Raw genomic sequence first — 23,305 nt, 5'->3', positions numbered from 1 at the left:
GGGGGTTTTATATTTCCGGTGATTGCGCGGTGTGAGGGGTTTATATTTCCGGTGATTGCGCGGTGTGGGGGGGTTTATATTTCCGGTGATTGCGCGGTGTGAGGGGTTTTATATTTCCGATGATTGCGCGGTGTGGGGGGTTTTATATTTCCGGTGATTGCGCGGTGTGAGGGGTTTTATATTTCCGGTGATTGCGCGGTGTGAGGGGTTTTATATTTCCGGTGTGAGGGGGTTTATATTTCCGGTGATTGCACGGTGTGAGGGGTTTTATATTTCTGATGATTGCGCGGTGTGAGGGGTTTATATTTCCGGTGATTGCGCGGTGTGGGGGGTTTTATATTTCCGGTGATTGCGCGGTGTGAGGGGTTTATATTTCCGGTGATTGCGCGGTGTGGGGGGTTTATATTTCCGGTGATTGCGCGGTGTGAGGGGTTTATATTTCCGGTGATTACGCGGTGTGAGGGGTTTATATTTCCGGTGATTGCGCGGTGTGGGGGGGGGTTTATATTTCCGGTGATTGCGCGGTGTGAGGGGTTTATATTTCCGGTGATTGCGCGGTGTGAGGGGTTTATATTTCCGGTGATTGCGCGGTGTGGGGGGGGTTTTATATTTCCGGTGATTGCGCGGTGTGGGGGGGTTTATATTTCCGGTAATTGCGCGGTGTGAGGGGGGTTTATATTTCCGGTGATTGCGCGGTGTGAGGGGTTTATATTTCCGGTGATTGCGCGGTGTGAGGTGTTTTATATTTCCGGTGATTGCGCGGTGTAAGGGGTTTATATTTCCGGTGATTGCGCGGTGTGAGGGGTTTATATTTCCGGTGATTGCGCGGTGTGAGGGGTTTATATTTCCGGTGATTGCGCGGTGTGAGGGGATTTATATTTCCGGCGATTGCGCGGTGTGAGGGGTTTATATTTCCGGTGATTGCGCGGTGTGAGGGGTTTTATATTTCCGGTGATTGCGCGGTGTGAGGGGTTTTATATTTCCGGTGATTGCGCGGTGTGGGGGGGTTTATATTTCCGGTGATTGCGCGGTGAAGGGGGGGGTTTATATTTCCGGTGATTGCGCGGTGTGAGGGGTTTATATTTCCGGTGATTGCGCGGTGTGAGAGGTTTATATTTCCGGTGATTGCGCGGTGTGAGCGGTTTATATTTCAGGTGATTGCGCGGTGTGAGGGGTTTATATTTCCGGTGATTGCGCGGTGTGAGGGGTTTATATTTCCGGTGATTGCGCGGTGTGAGGGGTTTTATATTTCCGGTGATTGCGCAGTGTGAGGGGTTTTATATTTCCGGTGATTGCGCGGTGTGAGGGGTTTTATATTTCCGGTGATTGCGCGGTGTGAGGGGTGTATATTTCCGGTGATTGCGCGGTGTGAGGGGTTTATATTTCCGGTGATTGCGCAGTGTGGGGAGGGGGTTTTATATTTCCGGTGATTGCGCGGTGTGGGGGGTTTTATATTTCCGGTGATTGCGCGGTGTGAGGGGTTTTATATTTCCGGTGATTGCGCGGTGTGAGGGGTTTATATTTCCGGTGATTGCGCGGTGTGAGGGGATTTATATTTCCGGCGATTGCGCGGTGTGAGGGGTTTATATTTCCGGTGATTGCGCGGTGTGAGGGGTTTTATATTTCCGGTGATTGCGCGGTGTGAGGGGTTTTATATTTCCGGTGATTGCGCGGTGTGGGGGGGTTTATATTTCCGGTGATTGCGCGGTGAAGGGGGGGGTTTATATTTCCGGTGATTGCGCGGTGTGAGGGGTTTATATTTCCGGTGATTGCGCGGTGTGAGAGGTTTATATTTCCGGTGATTGCGCGGTGTGAGCGGTTTATATTTCAGGTGATTGCGCGGTGTGAGGGGTTTATATTTCCGGTGATTGCGCGGTGTGAGGGGTTTATATTTCCGGTGATTGCGCGGTGTGAGGGGTTTTATATTTCCGGTGATTGCGCAGTGTGAGGGGTTTTATATTTCCGGTGATTGCGCGGTGTGAGGGGTTTTATATTTCCGGTGATTGCGCGGTGTGAGGGGTGTATATTTCCGGTGATTGCGCGGTGTGAGGGGTTTATATTTCCGGTGATTGCGCAGTGTGGGGAGGGGGTTTTATATTTCCGGTGATTGCGCGGTGTGGGGGGTTTTATATTTCCGGTGATTGCGCGGTGTGAGGGGTTTTATATTTCCGGTGATTGCGCGGTGTGAGGGGTTTATATTTCCGGTGATTGCGCGGTGTGAGGGGTTTATATTTCCGGTGATTGCGCGGTGTGACAGGTTTTATATTTTCGGTGATTGCGCGGTGTGAGGGGTTTATATTTCCGGTGATTGCGCGGTGTGGGGGGTTTATATTTCCGGTGATAGCGCGGTGTGAGGGGTTTATATTTCCGGTGATTGCGCGGTGTGGGGGGTTTATATTTCCGGTGATTGCGCGGTGTGAGGGGGTTTTATATTTCCGGTGATTGCGCGGTGGGAGGGGTTTTATATTTCCGGTGATTGCGCGGTGTGAGGGGGTTTATATTTCCGGTAATTGCGCGGTGTGAGGGGTTTATATTCCCGGTGATTGCGCGGTGTGAGGGGTTTATATTTCCGGTGATTGCGCGGTGTGAGGGGGGTTTATATTTCCGGTGATTGCGCGGTGTGAGGGGTTTATATTTCCGGTGATTGCGCGGTGTGGGGGGTTTTATATTTCCGGTGATTGCGCGGTGTGAGGGGGTTTATATTTCCGGTAATTGCGCGGTGTGAGGGGTTTATATTCCCGGTGATTGCGCGGTGTGAGGGGTTTATATTTCCGGTGATTGCGCGGTGTGAGGGGGGTTTATATTTCCGGTGATTGCGCGGTGTGAGGGGTTTATATTTCCGGTGATTGCGCGGTGTGAGGGGTTTTATATTTCCGGTGATTGCGCGGTGTGAGGGGTTTATATTTCCGGTGATTGCGCGGTGTGAGGGGTTTTATATTTCCGGTGATTGCGCGATGTGAGGGGTTTATATTTCCGGTGATTGCGCGGTGTGTGGGGTTTTATATTTCCGGTGATTGCGCGGTGTGTGGGGTTTTATATTTCCGGTGATTGCGCGGTGTGAGGGGTTTTATATTTCCGGTGATTGCGCGGTGTGAGGGGTTTTATATTTCCGGTGATTCGCGGTGTGAGGGGGTTTATATTTCCGGTGATTACGCGGTGTGGGGGGGGGGTTATATTTCCGGTGATTGCGCGGTGTGGGGGGGTTTTATATTTCCGGTGATTGCGCGGTGTGAGGGGTTTATATTTACGGTGATTGCGCGGTGTGGGGGGGTTTATATTTCCGGTGATTGCGCGGTGTGAGGGGTTTTATATTTCCGGTGATTGCGCGGTGTGGGGGGTTTTATATTTCCGGTGATTGCGCGGTGTGAGGGGTTTTATATTTCCGGTGATTGCGCGGTGTGAGGGGTTTTATATTTCCGGTGTGAGGGGGTTTATATTTCCGGTGATTGCACGGTGCGAGGGGTTTTATATTTCTGATGATTGCGCGGTGTGAGGGGTTTATATTTCCGGTGATTGCGCGGTGTGGGGGGTTTTATATTTCCGGTGATTGCGCGGTGTGAGGGGTTTATATTTCCGGTGATCGCGCGGTGTGGGGGGTTTATATTTCCGGTGATTGCGCGGTGTGAGGGGTTTATATTTCCGGTGATTGCGCGGTGTGAGGGGGTTTATATTTCGGGTGATTGCACGGTGTGAGGGGTTTTATATTTCCGGTGATTGCGCGGTGTGAGGGGTTTATATTTCCAGTGATTGCGAGGTGTGAGGGGTTTTATATTTCCGGTGATTGCGCGGTGTGAGGGGTTTATATTTCCGGTGATTGCGCGGTGTGGGGGGGGTTTATATTTCCGGTGATTGCGCGGTGTCAGGGATTTATATTTCCGGTGATTGCGCGGTGTGAGGGGTTTTATATTTCCGGTGATTGCGCAGTGTGAGGGGTTTTATATTTCCGGTGATTGCGCGGTGTGAGGGGTTTTATATTTCCGGTGATTGCGCGGTGTGAGGGGTGTATATTTCCGGTGATTGCGCAGTGTGGGGAGGGGGTTTTATATTTCCGGTGATTGCGCGGTGTGGGGGGTTTTATATTTCCGGTGATTGCGCGGTGTGAGGGGTTTTATATTTCCGGTGATTGCGCGGTGTGAGGGGTTTATATTTCCGGTGATTGCGCGGTGTGAGGGGTTTATATTTCCGGTGATTGCGCGGTGTGACAGGTTTTATATTTTCGGTGATTGCGCGGTGTGAGGGGTTTATATTTCCGGTGATTGCGCGGTGTGGGGGGTTTATATTTCCGGTGATAGCGCGGTGTGAGGGGTTTATATTTCCGGTGATTGCGCGGTGTGGGGGGTTTATATTTCCGGTGATTGCGCGGTGTGAGGGGGTTTTATATTTCCGGTGATTGCGCGGTGGGAGGGGTTTTATATTTCCGGTGATTGCGCGGTGTGAGGGGGTTTATATTTCCGGTAATTGCGCGGTGTGAGGGGTTTATATTCCCGGTGATTGCGCGGTGTGAGGGGTTTATATTTCCGGTGATTGCGCGGTGTGAGGGGGGTTTATATTTCCGGTGATTGCGCGGTGTGAGGGGTTTATATTTCCGGTGATTGCGCGGTGTGGGGGGTTTTATATTTCCGGTGATTGCGCGGTGTGAGGGGGTTTATATTTCCGGTAATTGCGCGGTGTGAGGGGTTTATATTCCCGGTGATTGCGCGGTGTGAGGGGTTTATATTTCCGGTGATTGCGCGGTGTGAGGGGGGTTTATATTTCCGGTGATTGCGCGGTGTGAGGGGTTTATATTTCCGGTGATTGCGCGGTGTGAGGGGTTTTATATTTCCGGTGATTGCGCGGTGTGAGGGGTTTATATTTCCGGTGATTGCGCGGTGTGAGGGGTTTTATATTTCCGGTGATTGCGCGATGTGAGGGGTTTATATTTCCGGTGATTGCGCGGTGTGAGGGGTTTTATATTTCCGGTGATTGCGCGGTGTGAGGGGTTTTATATTTCCGGTGATTCGCGGTGTGAGGGGGTTTATATTTCCGGTTATTACGCGGTGTGGGGGGGGGGGGTTATATTTCCGGTGATTGCGCGGTGTGGGGGGTTTTATATTTCCGGTGATTGCGCGGTGTGAGGGGTTTATATTTCCGGTGATTGCGCGGTGTGGGGGGGTTTATATTTCCGGTGATTGCGCGGTGTGAGGGGTTTTATATTTCCGGTGATTGCGCGGTGTGGGGGGTTTTATATTTCCGGTGATTGCGCGGTGTGAGGGGTTTTATATTTCCGGTGTGAGGGGGTTTATATTTCCGGTGATTGCACGGTGCGAGGGGTTTTATATTTCTGATGATTGCGCGGTGTGAGGGGTTTATATTTCCGGTGATTGCGCGGTGTGGGGGGTTTTATATTTCCGGTGATTGCGCGGTGTGAGGGGTTTATATTTCCGGTGATCGCGCGGTGTGGGGGGTTTATATTTCCGGTGATTGCGCGGTGTGAGGGGTTTATATTTCCGGTGATTGCGCGGTGTGAGGGGGTTTATATTTCGGGTGATTGCGCGGTGTGAGGGGTTTTATATTTCCGGTGATTGCAAGGTGTGAGGGGTTTATATTTCCAGTGATTGCGAGGTGTGAGGGGTTTTATATTTCCGGTGATTGCGCGGTGTGAGGGGTTTATATTTCCGGTGATTGCGCGGTGTGGGGGGGGTTTATATTTCCGGTGATTGCGCGGTGTGAGGGATTTATATTTCCGGTGATTGCGCGGTGTGAGGGGTTTATATTTCCGGTGATTGCGCGGTGTGAGGGGTTTATATTTCCGGTGATTGCGCGGTGTGGGGGGGGTTTTATATTTCCGGTGATTGCGCGGTGTGGGGGGGTTTATATTTCCGGTAATTGCGCGGTGTGAGGGGGGTTTATATTTCCGGTGATTGCGCGGTGTGAGGGGTTTATATTTCCGGTGATTGCGCGGTGTGAGGTGTTTTATATTTCCGGTGATTGCGCGGTGTAAGGGGTTTATATTTCCGGTGATTGCGCGGTGTGAGGGGTTTATATTTTCGGTGATTGCGCGGTGTGAGGGGTTTATATTTCCGGTGATTGCGCGGTGTGAGGGGGTTTATATTTCCAGTGATTGCGCGGTGTGAGGGGTTTATATTTCCGGTGATTGCGCGGTGTGAGGGGTTTATATTTCCGGTGATTGCGCGGTGTGGGGGGTTTATATTTCCGGTGATTGCGCAGTGTGGGGGTTTTATATTTCCGGGGATTGTGCGGTGTGAGGGGTTTATATTTCCGGTGATTGTGCGGTGTGAGGGGTTTATATTTCCGGTGATTGCGCGGTGTGAGGGGTTTTATATTTCCGGTGATTGCGCGGTGTGAGGGGGTTTTATATTTCCGGTGATTGCGCGGTGTGAGGGGTTTATATTTCCGGTGATTGCGCGGTGTGAGGGGTTTTATATTTCCAGTGATTGCGCGGTGTGGGGGGTTTATATTTCCGGTGATTGCGCGGTGTGGGGGTTTTATATTTCCGGGGATTGTGCGGTGTGAGGGGTTTATATTTCCGGTGATTGTGCGGTGTGAGGGGTTTTATATTTCCGGTGATTGCACGGTGTGAGGGGTTTATATTTTCGGTGATTGCGCGGTGTGAGGGGTTTATATTTTCGGTGATTGCACGGTGTGAGGGGTTTTATATTTCCGGTGATTGCGCGGTGTGGGGGTTTTATATTTCCGGTGATTGCGCGGTGTGAGGGGTTTATATTTCCGGTGATTGCGCGGTGTGAGGGGTTTATATTTCCGGTGATTGCGCGGTGTGAGGGTTTTATATTTCCGGTGATTGAGCGGTGTAAGGGGTTTTATATTTCAGGTGATTGCGCGGTGTGAGGGGTTTATATTTCCGGTGATTGCGCGGTGTGAGGGGGTTTATATTTCCGGTGATTGCGCGGTGTGAGGGGTTTATATTTCCGGTGATTGCGGGGTGTGGGGGGTTTTATATTTGCGGTGATTGCGCGGTGTGAGGGGTTTTATATTTCCGGTGATTGCGCGGTGTGGGGGGTTTATATTTCCGGTGATTGCGCGGTGTGAGGGGTTTTATATTTCCGGTGATTGCGCGGTGTGGGGGGGGGGTTTATAGTTCCGGTGATTGCGCGGTGTGAGGGGTTTTATATTTCCGGTGATTGCGGGGTGTGAGGGGTTTATATTTCCGGTGATTGCGCGGTGTGGGGGGGGTTTTATATTTCCGGTGATTGCGCGGTGTGAGGGGTTTATATTTCCGGTGATTGCGCGGTGTGAGGGGGTTTATATTTCCGGTGATTGCGCGGTGTGAGGGGTTTTATATTTCCGGTGATTGCGCGGTGTGAGGGGATTTATATTTCCGGTGATTGCGCGGTGTGAGGGGTTTTATATTTCCGGTGATTGCGCGGTGTTCGGGGTTTATATTTCCGGTGATTGCGCGGTGTGAGGGGTTTATATTTCCGGTGATTGCGCGGTGTGAGGGGTTTTATATTTCCGGTGATTGCGCGGTGTGAGGGGTTTATATTTCCGGTGATTGTGCGGTGTGAGGGGTTTTATATTTCCGGTGATTGCGCGGTGTGAGGGGTTTTATATTTCCGGTGATTGCGCGGTGTGAGGGGTTTTATATTTCCGGTGATTGCGCGGTGTGAGGGGTTTATATTTCCGGTGATTGCGCGGTGAGAGGAGTTTTATATTTCCGGTGATTGCGCGGTGTGAGGGGTTTATATTTCCGGTGATTGCGCGGTGTGAGGGGTTTATATTTCCGGTGATTGCGCGGTGTGAGGGGGTTTATATTTCCGGTGATTGCGCGGTGTGGGGGGGGTTTATATTTCCGGTGATTGCGCGGTGTGAGGGGGTTTATATTTCCAGTGATTGCGCGGTGTGAGGGGCTTTATATTTCCGGTGATTGCGCGGTGTGAGGGGTTTATATTTCCGGTGATTGCGTGATGTGACAGGTTTTATATTTTCGGTGATTGCGCGGTGTGAGGGGTTTTATATTTCCGGTGATTGCGCGGTGTGAGGGGTTTATATTTCCGGTGATTGCGCGGTGTGAGGGGTTTATATTTCTGGTGATTGCGTGGTGTGAGGGGTTTATATTTCCAGTGATTGTGCGGTGTGAGGGGGTTTATATTTCCGGTGATTGCGCGGTGTGAGGGGGTTTTATATTTCCGGTGTTTGCGCGGTGTGAGGGGTTTATATTTCCGGTGATTGCGCGGTGTGAGGGGGTTTATATTTCCGGTGATTGCGCGGTGTGAGGGGGTTTATATTTCCGGTGATTGCGCGGTGTGAGGGGGGTTTATATTTCCGGTGATTGCGCGGTGTGAGGGGTTTATATTTCAGGTGATTGCGCGGTGTGAGGGGTTTATATTTCCGGTGATTGCGCGGTGTGAGGGGTTTATATTTCCGGTGATTGCGCTGTGTGAGGGGTTTATATTTCCGGTGATTGCGGGGTGTGAGGGGTTTTATATTTCCGGTGATTGCGCGGTGTGAGGGGGTTATATTCCCGGTGATTGCGCGGTGTGAGGGGTTTATATTTCCGGTGATTGCGCGGTGTGAGGGGTTTTATATTTCCGGTGATTGCGCGGTGTGGGGGGTTTATATTTCCGGTGATTGCGCGGTGTGAGGGGGTTTATATTTCTGATGATTGCGCGGTGTGGGGGGTTTATATTTCCGGTGATTGCGCGGTGTGGGGGGTTTATATTTCCGGTGATTGCGCGGTGTGAGGGGTTTTATATTTCCGGTGATTGTGCGGTGTGAGGGGTTTATATTTCCGGTGATTGCGCGGTGTGAGGGGTTTATATTTCCGGTGATTGCGCGGTGTGAGGGGTTTTATATTTCCGGTGATTGCACGGTGTGAGGGGTTTTATATTTCCGGTGATTGCGCGGTGTGAGGGGTTTATATTTCCGGTGATTGCGCGGTGTGAGGGGTTTTATATTTCCGGTGATTGCGCGGTGTGAGGGGGTTTATATTTCTGATGATTGCGCGGTGTGAGGGGTTTATATTTCCGGTGATTGCGCGGTGTGAGGTGTTTTATATTTCCGGTGATTGCGCGGTGTGAGGGGTTTTATATTTCCGGTGATTGCGCGGTGTGAGGGGTTTTATATTTCCGGTGATTGCGCGGTGTGAGGGGTTTATATTTCCGGTGATTGCGAGGTGTGAGGGTTTTATATTTCCGGTGATTGCGCGGTGTGGGGGGGGTTTTATATTTCCGGTGATTGCGCGGTGTGAGGGTTTTATATTTCCGGTGATTGCGCGGTGTGGGGGGGGTTTATATTTCCGGTGATTGCGCGGTGTGAGGGGTTTATATTTCCGGTGATTGCGTGGTGTGAGGGGTTTATATTTCCGGTGATTGCGCGGTGTGGGGGGTTTATATTTCCTGTGATTGCGCGGTGTGAGGGGTTTATATTTCCGGTGATTGCGCGGTGTGGGGGGTTTTATATTTCCGGTGATTGCGCGGTGTGAGGGGTTTATATTTCCGGTGATTGCGCGGTGTGAGGGGTTTATATTTCCGGTGATTGCGCGGTGTGAGGGGTTTTATATTTCCGGTGATTGCGCGGTGTGAGGGGTTTATATTTCCGGTGATTGCGCGGTGTGAGGGGTTTATATTTCCGGTGATTGCGCGGTGTGAGGGGTTTTATATTTCCGGTGATTGCGCGGTGTGAGGGGTTTTATATTTCCGGTGATTGCGCGGTGTGGGGGGGTTTATATTTCCGGTGATTGCGCGGTGTGAGAGGTTTATATTTCCGGTGATTGCGCGGTGTGAGGGGTTTATATTTCCGGTGATTGTGCGGTGTGAGGGGTTTTATATTTCCGGTGATTGCGCGGTGTGGGGGGGGGTTTTATATTTCCGCTGATTAAGCGGTGTGAGGGGTTTTATATTTCCGGTGATTGCGCGGTGTGAGGGGTTTATATTTCCGGTGATTGCGCGGTGTGAGGGGTTTATATTTCCGGTGATTGCGCGGTGTGGGGGGTTTATATTTCCGGTGATTGCGCGGTGTGAGCGGTTTATATATCCGGTGATTGCGCGGTGTGAGGGGTTTATATTTCCGGTGATTGCGCGGTGTGAGGGGTTTATATTTCCGGTGATTGCGCGGTGTGGGGGGTTTATATTTCCGGTGATTGCGCGGTGTGAGGGGGTTTATATTTCCGGTGATTGCGCGGTGTGAGGGGTTTATATTTCCGGTGATTGCGCGGTGTGGGGGGTTTATATTTCCGGTGATTGCGCGGTGTGAGGGGTTTATATTTCCGGTGATTGCGCGGTGTGAGGGGTTTATATTTCCGGTGATTGCGCGGTGTGAGGGGTTTATATTTCCGGTGATTGCGCGGTGTGGGGGGTTTATATTTCCGGTGATTGCGCGGTGTGAGGGGTTTATATTTCCGGTGATTGCGCGGTGTGGGGGGTTTATATTTCCGGTGATTGCGCGGTGTGAGCGGTTTATATATCCGGTGATTGCGCGGTGTGAGGGGTTTATATTTCCGGTGATTGCGCGGTGTGAGGGGTTTATATTTCCGGTGATTGCGCGGTGTGAGGGGTTTATATTTCCGGTGATTGCGCGGTGTGAGGGGTTTATATTTCCGGTGATTGCGCGGTGTGAGGGTTTTATATTTCCGGTGATTGCGCGGTGTGAGGGGTTTATATTTCCGGTGATTGCGCGGTGTGAGGGGTTTTATATTTCCGGTGATTGCGCGGTGTGAGGGGGTTTATATTTCCGGTGATTGCGCGGTGTGAGGGGGGTTTATATTTCCTGTGATTGCGCGGTGTGGGGGGTTTATATTTCCGGTGATTGCGCGGTGTGAGGCGTTTATATTTCCGGTGATTGCGCGGTGTGGGGGGGTTTTATATTTCCGGTGATTGTGCGGTGTGGGGGGTTTATATTTCCGGTGATTGCGCGGTGTGAGGGGGTTTATATTTCCGGTGATTGCGCGGTGTGAGGGGGGTTTATATTTCCGGTGATTGCGCGGTGTGAGGGGTTTATATTTCCGGTGATTGCGTGGTGTGAGAGGTTTTATATTTCCGGTGATTGCGCGGTGTGGGGGGTTTATATTTCCGGTGATTGCGCGGTGTGGGGGGGTTTATATTTCCGGTGATTGCGCGGTGTGAGGGGTTTATATTTCCGGTGATTGCGCGGTGTGAGGGGGGTTTATATAACCGGTCGGCATCGCGCAGTTTCTTCGGAGGACAGAGGAAGCCGCGATCTCTAACTGATCAGACGCCGCCATCACTATTAATCACGAGGGGTTAAGCGGCCGGGATTGCGCTGTCTCTGATCTTGGCGGTTGCAGGCGGCTGTCAGTAGCCGTGTACGGTGCAGGCTCCGCTCCTTCTAGTGTGACGGCGCACGTACAGCATAATACTATAGATCTGATGTCACCAAGGGGTTAATCCCTCCTGTATTTTATATTTACACCACTTAAAATAAATAATAATAATCACCAACACTGTGCCAGACAAAAACGCACCAAAACCGGACAGAAATGACCTCATGTAACCTTACTACTGCATCATGGGAAATCTCCTGACTGATAACAGAGAGAACACTAAACAACAGCGGTGACCGGAAGTCACGTACACCCGACCAGCGCTGCTCTCTACATCATACACGGCAACAGCTGAAGGACCAGTAATGACGTCACCACCATGTGACCGGGAGAAGAGAGGCGGAGCTTATAACTGGAGAGGAGGCATAGCCCCACCCCTCATGTGACGTAATCATGAACGCTTCTCAACATAGCACAGGAGACCGGACCACTCACAGAGCTCCGCCCCCACATGTCACGTGATCAGCTTCATAGGTCTCCACCTCTTTTCTCAAATGATAAGCTCCACCCGTCCCAGTCACGTGGTGGTGATGTCATCACAGGTCCTTTTACCATAACACATTATATTTTGCACTGTTATGACCGATATATGATGCTCAGGACCCCTCATGTCACTTGATCATCACACAGGTCCTTCATACATCGCTCAAACGTCTAAGCTCCCCGCCCCTGATGCCGCGGTCACGTGACCTTGATATCCAAGGTCCTTCCACCTCCGCCTCTCTCCACTAATAAGCTCCGCCTTTTCCTGTCACTTGGTGGTGACGTCATCACAGGTCCTTCCGCTGTTACGTGATGAGGTAAAGAGCAGCGCTGGTCGGGTGTTCTCTCTGTTGTCAATCATTGAGTGACCCCGCCCACTGGACTCCTAGCCCGGATTTAACCCCTCCAGTGCCGGCCTCTTTGGGGTAAGTGGTTATTTCTGGTCTTTGTAGTGGTCGGATGTTTTGTGGGACGAGTCGTGTTTTGTAATGACATAATATTCGGGACATACAACTTATTCACTGACTTTTATACATTTCTTGTTAATGTCGTTCACCGTGCGGTTTAAGGGAATGTTCACACGTAGCGAATACGACCCACAACACGCAAGGAAATCACCCGAATATTCACCCCAAATGGTGGCCGTATAATCCCCCCGAATATCTACTCCAGAAATACAACAAGGCCGATCCTCACCTCTCCCAGCGTTACCATAGCAACACGTCCCTGCTCTTCCGGCCGTGTCCAGGTGACCCCTATAATGACATGTGACCTCTCCGGCCTGTGATTGGCTGCAGGGGTCACATGACGCCTTCTTTTTTATATATGTGTAACCTGCAGCGTTGCTGTGAACACGCGGTGGAGCCGCAGAGGATTCTGGGAACAATGGCGGTTGTTGCGGAACTTGACTTTCCATTTCACTTAATGGGGAAATTCTGCAACAAATGCGCCGCGAATCCGCGGTATAAATGCGATATCCTGCGTGTCTATAATCCGCACCGCAGGTTAACCCCTTAATCACCAGGACGGGTTTAGTTGTGCCCTCAGATCTATTTCTTGTTTCTTTTTCTGCCGGTCCCGCGGTGCGAGGATTACATTCTGCGGGACGTTTTTTTCATGATGTGCGATATTTACATAGAAATAACTTTTTGTTAGAAAACAATGTTATTTAGTGTCGCCATATTCTCATAGTTGCCAACAGTCCTGAATTTGCCGGGACTGTCCCAAATTTACAGAGACAGTCCCGGCAAATAACTGTCCCGGCCATTTTCAATTGTATTTGCATCCTCAGGACGCAGGTACTACTGAATACTGTGGCGGAGCAGGAAACTCTCCGCTCCCTGCTCTGCCATTCACTCCTCCGGGAGCGGAATACCCGGCCAGAGCGTCGGCAACCCTCTGACTGGGGATTCTACACTTAGCCTGGGCTCAGTCACTTACACATTAACGTTACTGAAGTGTTTAGACAGTGAATAGACATTCCTTCCAGCCAGGACGCCATGTCTATTCACAATCCCGACACTTCGGTAACGTTTCTGTGGTACTTACAGCAGAGCAAAGTGTAATCTCGCGAGATCTCGCTGTAAATGACCGGTTACAGGGAGATTACGCTTTGCTCTGCTGTAAACGTTACCGAAGTGTCGGGATTGTGAATAGACATCGCGTCCTGGCTGGAAGGAATGTCTATTCACTGTCTAAACACTTCAGTGACGTTAATGTGTCAGTATAAGACAGCAGATCGTGAACAACGCAGTGTCACTATGCACTGACTAAATGAATGGAGAGGAGTGCATGATGCTGATTGGTCAGTGATTGGTCAGCGTCATACACTCCTCTGTACAACGCCCACTTGCTCTAAAGTAAAAACACGCCCACTTGGGCATTAAGAAACTCATTAGCATAAATGTAAAATCGCTCCTAACGTGGTAAATATAGAACGTTTTTCTAAATATAAAGCATTACTGTCACCGACATTACAGCGCCGATCACATCATGTAGGAAATGGGGCACTTCTGCCAATTAACCCTCAGAAAATGGCAAAAAGGCATCTAGCAAGCGGACAGCGTGACCAAAAGACTCATGAGGGCTGCGCAGGAAAAGGACCTTCTCGTCAGCGTACAGGCCCACCACAGCAGACCCTCCCTCCCACTGCACACCAGTTACCATAGGGGTGGATCTCAATCTAATAGCTATAGCTTCAATGGCAATAGCAAATAAAAGCGGTGAGAGGGGACATCCCTGCCGCGTACCCCGTGCCAGAGGAGAAGAATCAGAGGGGATGCCATTGACCACCACAATAGCCATAGGGGATTTATAGAGAAGTTGGATCCATGAGATAAATGTAGGAGCAAAGCTGTGAAGGCCGGCCAGAAGGAAGGAGCACTCAACAGAGTCGAACGCCTTCATAGTATCTAATGAAGCGACAGCCCAAGGCAAATGACGCATTCTAGCCATCTGCATAAGTGTCTGTACACGTGTAATGTTTATAGATGTAGATTTACCGCGCATGAATTCAGTTTGGTCAGGGTGAATAATTGTTAGAACAACTTGATTCAGTCGCTTTGCCAGGATCTTAGGTAGGATTTTATAGTCTACGTTAACTAGGGAAATTGGTCTATAAGAACCACAATCAACAGGGTCTTTATCCGGCTTCAGTAGCACAATGATAGAAGCATCATCAAATGTAGAGGGAAGTGAGTGGCTGAGTAAAGCCTGGTTAAGAGTATCTAACAACATGGGGCCCATATGTTCCCGATACCTCCTATAACCTTCAATAGGGAGCCCATCAGGACCTGGGGATTTATGGAGAGACATTTCCTGAATAGCCTCTTGAAGTTCCGCCATCATCATAGGGGAGTCAAGCAATGTAACCTGCGATGAAGAGAGAGTAGGAAAAGTCAGATCCCTCAGATAAACTACAACGTCTGCGATGGTATGATTAGAGGTGGAACTATATAAAATGGTATAGTCCTTTCTAAATCTGGTAGCAATGGCATCCCCCTCTGTTAATAGACCACCCTCATTATCCTGAATTGGAGGAGTTATTGTGTCTAATTAAGTGGGCCAATAACTGACTGGATTGATTCTCCATCTCAAAATAATATTGACGTGTAATAAAACAATTTGCGCTTAGTCTTAAGGTGAAGCACATGTTTATATAAACGAGTGAAATGTAACCAACCTGACCAGTATCGCACTGTGGTCCGAAATCCCCCTGGGAGAGAGTGATATGGAGGACACATAAAGCAGGAGAACCAAAAACATAATCAATCCTGGAGAGAGCCTGTCTCCCAGGAGAATGACAAGTGTATTCCAGAACCTGTGGGTGACAATGTCTTCATAGATCAATCCTGGAGGGAACCTGTCTCCCAGGAGAATGACAAGTGTATTCCAGAACCTGTGGGTGACAATGTCTTCATAGATCAATCCTGGAGAGAGCCTGTCTCCCAGGAGAATGACAAGTGTATTCCAGAACCTGTGGGTGACAATGTCTTCATAGATCAATCCTGGAGAGAGCCTGTCTCCCAGGAGAATGACAAGTGTATTCCAGAACCTGTGGGTGACAATGTCTTCATAGATCAATCCTGGAGAGAGCCTGTCTCCCGGGAGAATGACAAGTGTATTCCAGAACCTGTGGGTGACAATGTCTTCATAGATCAATCCTGGAGAGAGCCTGTCTCCCAGGAGAATGACAAGTGTATTCCAGAACCTGTGGGTGACAATGTCTTCATAGATCAATCCTGGAGAGAGCCTGTCTCCCAGGAGAATGACAAGTGTATTCCAGAACCTGTGGGTGACAATGTCTTCATAGATCAATCCTGGAGAGAGCCTGTCTCCCAGGAGAATGACAAGTGTATTCCAGAACCTGTGGGTGACAATGTCTTCATAGATCAATCCTGGAGAGAGCCTGTCTCCCAGGAGAATGACAAGTGTATTCCAGAACCTGTGGGTGACAATGTCTTCATAGATCAATCCTGGAGAGGGCCTGTCTCCCGGGAGAATGACAAGTGTATTCCAGAACCTGTGGGTGACAATGTCTTCATAGATCAATCCTGGAGAGAGCCTGTCTCCCAGGAGAATGACAAGTGTATTCCAGAACCTGTGGGTGACAATGTCTTCATAGATTAATCCTGGAGAGAGTCTGTCTCCCAGGAGAATGACAAGTGTATTCCAGAACCTGTGGGTGACAATGTCTTCATAGATCAATCCTGGAGAGAGCCTATCTCCCAGGAGAATGACAAGTGTATTCCAGAACCTGTGGGTGACAATGTCTTCATAGATCAATCCTGGAGAGAGCCTGTCTCCCAGGAGAATGACAAGTGTATTCCAGAACCTGTGGGTGACAATTTCTTCATAGATAATCCTGGAGAGAGCCTGTCTCCCAGGAGAATGACAAGTGTATTCCAGAACCTGTGGGTGACAATGTCTTCATAGATCAATCCTGGAGAGAGCCTGTCTCCCAGGAGAATGACAAGTGTATTCCAGAACCTGTGGGTGACAATGTCTTCATAGATCAATCCTGGAGAGAGCCTGTCTCCCAGGAGAATGACAAGTGTATTCCAGAACCTGTGGGTGACAATGTCTTCATAGATCAATCCTGGAGAGAGCCTGTCTCCCAGGAGAATGACAAGTGTATTCCAGAACCTGTGGGTGACAATGTCTTCATAGACCAATCCTGGAGAGAGCCTGTCTCCCAGGAGAATGACAAGTGTATTCCAGAACCTGTGGGTGACAATGTCTTCATAGACCAATCCTGGAGAGAGCCTGTCTCCCAGGAGAATGACAAGTGTATTCCAGAACCTGTGGGTGACCATGTCTTCATAGATCAATCCTGGAGAGAGCCTGTCTCCCAGGAGAATGACAAGTGTATTCCAGAACCTGTGGGTGACAATGTCTTCATAGATCAATCCTGGAGAGAGCCTGTCTCCCAGGAGAATGACAAGTGTATTCCAGAACCTGTGGGTGACAATGTCTTCATAGATCAATCCTGGAGAGAGTCTGTCTCCCAGGAGAATGACAAGTGTATTCCAGAACCTGTGGGTGACAATGTCTTCATAGATCAATCCTGGAGAGAGCCTGTCTCCCGGGAGAATGACAAGTGTATTCCAGAACCTGTGGGTGACAATGTCTTCATAGATCAATCCTGGAGAGAGCCTGTCTCCCGGGAGAATGACAAGTGTATTCCAGAACCTGTGGGTGACAATGTCTTCATAGATCAATCCTGGAGAGAGTCTGTCTCCCAGGAGAATGACAAGTGTATTCCAGAACCTGTGGGTGACAATGTCTTCATAGATCAATCCTGGAGAGAGCCTGTCTCCCAGGAGAATGACAAGTGTATTCCAGAACCTGTGGGTGACAATGTCTTCATAGATCAATCCTGGAGAGAGCCTGTCTCCCAGGAGAATGACAAGTGTATTCCAGAACCCGTGGGTGACAATGTCTTCATAGATCAATCCTGGAGAGAGCCTGTCTCCCAGGAGAATGACAAGTGTATTCCAGAACCTGTGGGTGACAATGTCTTCATAGATCAATCCTGGAGAGAGTCTGTCTCCCAGGAGAATGACAAGTGTATTCCAGAACCTGTGGGTGACAATGTCTTCATAGATCAATCCAGGCCAAACCTTCTATCAGCTGACACAAAGGAGTAGTGGGTGTTAAATTATGGGCGGGATCTTGTGAGAAACGGTCTATAGCCGGAGACATTACCTAATTTGATGTACAAAAGCAATAGCTGCCTGAAGGACGGAGGTGTTAGCCTGTGGTGGATTATATATACACAGAATAACATATGGCTTCGTGTCTATTTCAGCATAAACGAAACCTCCAGCTGGGTCTCTTCGCGTCTGTATTGGATTCCATCGTACAGTGCGATGTATCAGCAGGGAAACCCCTCTAGAATAAAAAGTGTGAAAGGAGTGGCACGCCCATTGTATCCAAGGTTTCTTAAGATAACTAGATCTTTCACTAATGAGGTGAGTCTCCTGTAAACAGATTAGGTGGGGACGGGATCGCCTAATATGAGGGAACACCGAGGCCCGTCATCAAGGATCAATTGCCAGTCCTGGGCAGTACAGCAGCATACAATGGATGAGCAGAAAAAGGTATGGACAGAGTTATCAGAGTCGGTGGCATAGACATACACATGAACAACAATCAAACATAACAAAGTAACCGAGGAAAAGAACCCAGAAATGTCCCCACCAAGAACCATAGGTAGGGCAGACATTTGGGGTAGAAAAATTAGAATGGGGAATACTCGACTACGTCTTGGTCAGGCATCCATCCTGGCATCAGTAAACATATAAGAAAAATGTTCTGGGTCTTTTTGTTTGTTTTTTACCAGTGAATCAGATGAGAACAATATATAGAAAGGAGAGAGATCCCCCTCTGGATCAACTGACCTGAATAGCCAATGGTAGATATAGCGACATAAGGTACGGTATAACATCATAAAATATACAACATATCACCCAGTAACGTTCATCATGTGAAGAATGTCAGGCTGATCAACGGAGCATTCTCGAAGGGCCCACAGGTGAATGCTGAAGAGTCACTCAAGCCACCGGAGGATGCATCTGGAGCCACTCTCTCGCCGGGCTATGCAAGAAGACCACTTTGTCATCATAGGCAATTCGGAGACGAGCAGGGTATGCCATTGAGTATGGAATGTTTCACTCCTTAAACTTTCTTTTGAGCTCCATAGAGATGGCACGCTGCTTCTGGAGGTCTGCAGAAAAGTCAGGAAATATGGAAATAGTGGAATTGTTGAATTTTAATGGAGCTTTCAACCTGGACTGACGCAAAGACGTGTCTCGATCTCTGTAATTTAGAATCCCAACCAGGAATAGCCGAGGGGCTGCACCTTGAGGCGGCGGCTTAGCCGGAACACGATGTGCCCTCTCAACCACAAAGCAAGTGGAAAAGGCTGGCGCCTCTAAGTTACTCTTGAGCCATTGTTCAATAAACGGTTCAGGAGTTTTGCCCTCAGATTTTTCCGGTAAGCCAATTATACGTAAATTATTACGACGCAGTCTATTTTCAATGTCATCAGTTTTGGATTGACAAGCATCCGCCTTCCGTGTAGTAGCAGCCAGGGTAGTAGCAAGAGGACCAATCCTGTCCTCTACTTGAGAAAGTCGCCCCTCCATCTCTCCCATACAGCCTTTCAGGTTCTGCATGTTGTGACGGAGCAAACTGACATCAAGGTTTATCTCATCAATCTGGCCTGTTAAAGAAGTTTTGCAAGCATCAATGGCCGATAGAAGTTGCAATGAAACCTGACGTAACGTAGGTTTAGTCTCCGTGTCGGAATCCATGCCGCCACTCGGTCGGGCATCGTCCTCTTTATTTTTGAGGTGAGTAGATCTCGTTTTACGTGGAGAGGAATTATCTTCGTCCTGATCAGTACGAGCAAAATCTTTTAGCTTATCCACTGCAGACTGAGGTTTAGATTTACGCATGGTGCACAGTATAGCTGAAATAGGTAGGTCTCACCCCACCAATAGTGTAGCAGGAAAAGTAAGGCAGCAGATACAGTCTCCTTTTAACAGAGTATGGCACACTGGTATGAAGTTATATATGGTAAGTAAGCTCTATAGACAAAGGACCGGGTAGGCAGGCAGTCCCAGAATGTATAGTGAGCAGGTGAGCCAAATCAGTGACATAGATGTATAACAGGCATATATGCAAAATGGCTCCGTTAGGCCGCAACTCACCACCCAGATACTGGTAACAATGGAATCTCAGGGTCTCCCCTGAGAGAAATAAAAACTGTCGTCCCCAACTGAGCCTGAGGTCTGTACCTTCACCGGCTGTCAGGGGAGACAGATAAAGAATGTTTCACCATGCGTGCCTTGCAGACACAGACAGGCCGCCATTAACCACCAGCCGCCACGAGGAACAGAAGCCCATGCAACCAGGACCACGGAGTCTGACAGAGAGGACCAAAAGACACCTGGGAGAAGCAAGAGATGTCGGGCATAAACCGTGTACCTCCGATGCAAGTGGATGCAAGTCCTTTGATGTCTCCTAGGCTGGGTTAATATCAAGTGGAAGTGCGTCGAGTGCAGGCTGCAGCAGAACACCAGGCCGTCGTGCACTGTTTCCGTCCGCAGGGCCGACGAAGTCACCGAAGAATGTCCCTGGGTAGCCTGCGAGGGGGAGAGGTATGCCCAGAGTTTGTCTGGTCCCAGTAAAAAGATTTACCAGCCAGGATGACAGGATAATCAGCAGGAGAAGTTACGGTCCCCGGGAGCTCAGCTCAGATACGACTATCCATGCTGCTTGCTGGCCACGCCCCAAAAATAATAATAATATTTAATAATATAATATATTATTACCCCTTTAAGGACACAGTATTTTGTCCTCTAATTGTGCCCACACAGTGTTTTGCCCCCTAAGTGCCATACACAGTAGATTTCCCCCTGTAGTGCCCTTACACAGAATAATGTCTGCTTAGTGGCCTTCACACAGTATAATGCCCCCCTCCCCTCGCTGGCACACACACAGCCCCCCTTGTAGATAGTGCCCCCTGTAGATTGTGCCATACAGCCTCCCTGTAGACTGTGCCATAATCCGCCACCCCTCCTTGTTGACAGTGTCATACAGCCCACCACCTCCCCCTTGTAGACAGTGCTGTTCATTCCCCCACCTCCCCCTTGTAGATCGTGACATACAACCCCCCACCTCCCCCATGTAGACAGTGCTATAGAGAGCCGCAACTCCCCCTTGTAGATCATGCCATATAGCCCCCCACCTCCCCCATGTAGACAGTGCCATACAGCCCCTCACCTCCCCCTTGTAGACAGTGCCATACAGCCCCCCACCTCCCGATGTAGACAGTGCCATACTCCCCCCAACCCCCCACCTGCTCCTTGTAGACAGTTCCCCAAACACAAAAAAATTGTACTCCTCTAGGCCCCGTTCCCAAGAGGAACTGAGCTGCTCCGCGACGGGATCCTTGCGTAGGCCGGCGTGATCCTGTAGCCTAGTGCAGAGTTTCCCAACCTTTTCGGACTCGAGGCACCACTGGAGAAATAAAATTTCCTCAGGGCACCCCTACCAAAAATTGTTTCGAGAAAGACAGAAAACAGCTAAAAACAAGCACTACACTGAGAATATGTTCACACAGCGTTTTTTGTAAGGCAGAAAATATCTTCCTCAAAATTCCTTCAGGAATTTTATAATGCCCCCCTCCCCTCGCTGGCACACACACAGCCCCCCTTGTAGATAGTGCCCCCTGTAGATTGTGCCATACAGCCCCTCACCTCCCCCTTGTAGACAGTGCCATACAGCCCCCCACCTCCCAATGTAGACAGTGCCATACTCCCCCCAAAATTCCTTCAGGAATTTTAACGCAGATTTTAAATTGACAGCGTTGTTTGACTTTTTTTTTAAGCCGTTGAAGCTAACGGAAAAGACGTAGGCAAAGAAAGCTCCAAACGAACGCCACAGGTATTTTCTGCCTCCTATTAACTTTAATTGGAGGTCAGAGGTGAAAACCACTTGAAGACCATCAGCCTGCCACTCTCACTTAAATGACCATCAGCCCACCACTCACAGATTCCCCTGTAGATAGTGCCACACAGCCCCATTGTAGATGATAGAACCCCCCCCCCCTTCCTGTACATAGCGCTACTGTAGCTCCCTGAAAGAGCGGAATCCCCCTGTGGCTGGAGATTCCGCTCCTGGACGGAGCGCTTGATGACTCTGTCTATTTATGGACAGTGACGTCAAGGGCCTCTACTGAAGTGGAATCCCCGGTCACTGCATCGGCAACGCTGTGGACGGGGATTACGCTTCAGGAGTTGCCCCTGATGTCACTGTCCATATATGGACAGTTACATCAAGCGCTTCATCCAGGAGCGGAATCCCCAGCCACACAGTGGCGCTAGCAGATAGCAGAGCTGGGAGATACCTTCCTGCTTTGCTATAGTATTTAATAGTACCTGTGTACTGATCACGCAGACACTATTGAATGTGGCGTTGCTACAGCTGTAGCAGCTGCTAGTGGTGCCGCCGGCCATGGGGGGCCGATCCCGACTGGCAGCATGGGCGTCCTCATTCCCGGTGTCGCCGCTATGGCTGCTATGGGCGGAAAGGCGGATGCTGAGTCACCGGGCGCGGGCGCTTCTGAAACAAGCAGGGGAAAGGTAGCCAGTGCAGCACCCCCTTCCACCTGCTAGAGTGATGCACCCAGTGCAATGGCACACCGTTCTGGCCGGCCCTTTGTGGCACTATGTACAAGGGGTGTGTGGCGCTTTCTACAAGGGGATGTTTGTGGCGCTATCTACAAGGGGGGTATGTGGCGTTATCTACAAGGGGATGTGTGTGGCATTATCCACAAGGTGATGTGTGTGGCTCTCCCTACAAGGGGGCTGTGTGTGGCGCAATCTACTGAAGGGCTGTGTGTGGCGCAATCTACAGGAGGGCTGTGTGTGGAGCAATCTACAAGGGGGTGTGGTGCTTTCTACAAGGGGGGGGGTGTGGTGCTATCTACAGGGGGGCTGTTTGTGGCGCTATCCACAGTAGGACTGTGTGTGGCACTATCTACAGGGGGGCTGTGTGTGGCGCTATCTACAGGGGGGCTGTGTGTGGCGCTATCTACAGGTGGGCTGTGTGTGGCCCTATCTACAGGGGGGCTGTATGTGGCCCTATCTACAGGGGGGCTGTATGTGGCCCTATCTACAGGGGGGCTGTATGTGGCCCTATCTACAGGGGGGCTGTATGTGGCCCTATCTACAGGGGGGCTGTATGTGGCCCTATCTACAGGGGGGCTGTATGTGGCCCTATCTACAGGGGGGCTGTATGTGGCCCTATCTACAGGGGGGCTGTATGTGGCCCTATCTACAGGGGGGCTGTATGTGGCCCTATCTACAGTAGGGTTGTTTTTGGCGCTATCTACAGGGGGGCTGTGTGTGGCGCTATCTACAGGGGCAGTGTTGAGCGCCATCTACAAGGGGCACTGAGTGTGGCGCTATCTACAGGGGGGCTGTGTGTGGCCCTATCTACAGGGGGGCTGTGTGTGGCCCTATCTACAGGGGGGCTGTGTGTGGCCCTATCTACAGGGGGGCTGTGTGTGGCCCAATCTACAAGGGGCAGTGTGTGGCATTCCCTACAGGGAGCAATGTGTGGCATTCCCTACAGGGAGCAGTGTGTGGCATTCCCTACAGGGAGCAGTGTGTGGCATTAGCGCCGAAACGCGCGTTGGGGTGGACCTTGGCTGCATTCATTCTGTTCATTCATTATGGGTATGTGAGACCTCATCTATTTTGTGTACTTTACTTACCTTATTACGGAATCTCTGCATGTTTGATCCCATTGCATTTATAAATGACATGTGTGTTGTTACGTTTATTGTACCATAGTACTGCTAACTTATTTTTTGACTATAGGGTGTGATTCTATTTAGTCTACAGTACTTTGCATTCACATATGCACATAGCTGACCTATTTACTTTAATAGACTATACTCTCAAAGACGCTCACACACTCATGTCATATTATTTTCCATCAAGGGATACACAT

At 49.9% G+C, this 23,305-nt stretch overlaps 2 protein-coding genes across 6 annotated transcripts in view; one reads left to right on the top strand and one right to left on the bottom strand.

The window, feature by feature from the left end:
• The window catches only part of LOC142714649 (oocyte zinc finger protein XlCOF29-like), a 58,567-nt gene extending 46,966 nt beyond the window's left edge, over nucleotides 1-11,601 (bottom strand). For 2 of the 3 annotated variants that reach the window (XR_012870796.1, XM_075848652.1), the window contains exon 1: nucleotides 11,412-11,601. The gene's annotated coding sequence lies outside the window, so the exon portion shown is untranslated. The remainder of the gene's footprint in view (nucleotides 1-11,411) is intronic. The other variant, XM_075848653.1, reaches the window with a different exon arrangement.
• A 266-nt stretch (nucleotides 11,602-11,867) lies between these two features.
• The window catches only part of LOC142714651 (uncharacterized), a 60,892-nt gene continuing 49,454 nt past the window's right edge, over nucleotides 11,868-23,305 (top strand). For all 3 annotated transcript variants that reach the window (XM_075848657.1, XM_075848655.1, XM_075848654.1), the window contains exon 1: nucleotides 11,868-12,204. The gene's annotated coding sequence lies outside the window, so the exon portion shown is untranslated. The remainder of the gene's footprint in view (nucleotides 12,205-23,305) is intronic.

This window comes from Rhinoderma darwinii, unplaced genomic scaffold, assembly GCF_050947455.1.
Source record: "Rhinoderma darwinii isolate aRhiDar2 unplaced genomic scaffold, aRhiDar2.hap1 Scaffold_4421, whole genome shotgun sequence".
Classification (NCBI taxonomy): domain Eukaryota; kingdom Metazoa; phylum Chordata; class Amphibia; order Anura; family Rhinodermatidae; genus Rhinoderma; species Rhinoderma darwinii.
The sequence above is the reverse complement of the archived record's forward strand: the minus strand, read 5'-3'. Positions and strand labels throughout refer to the sequence as shown.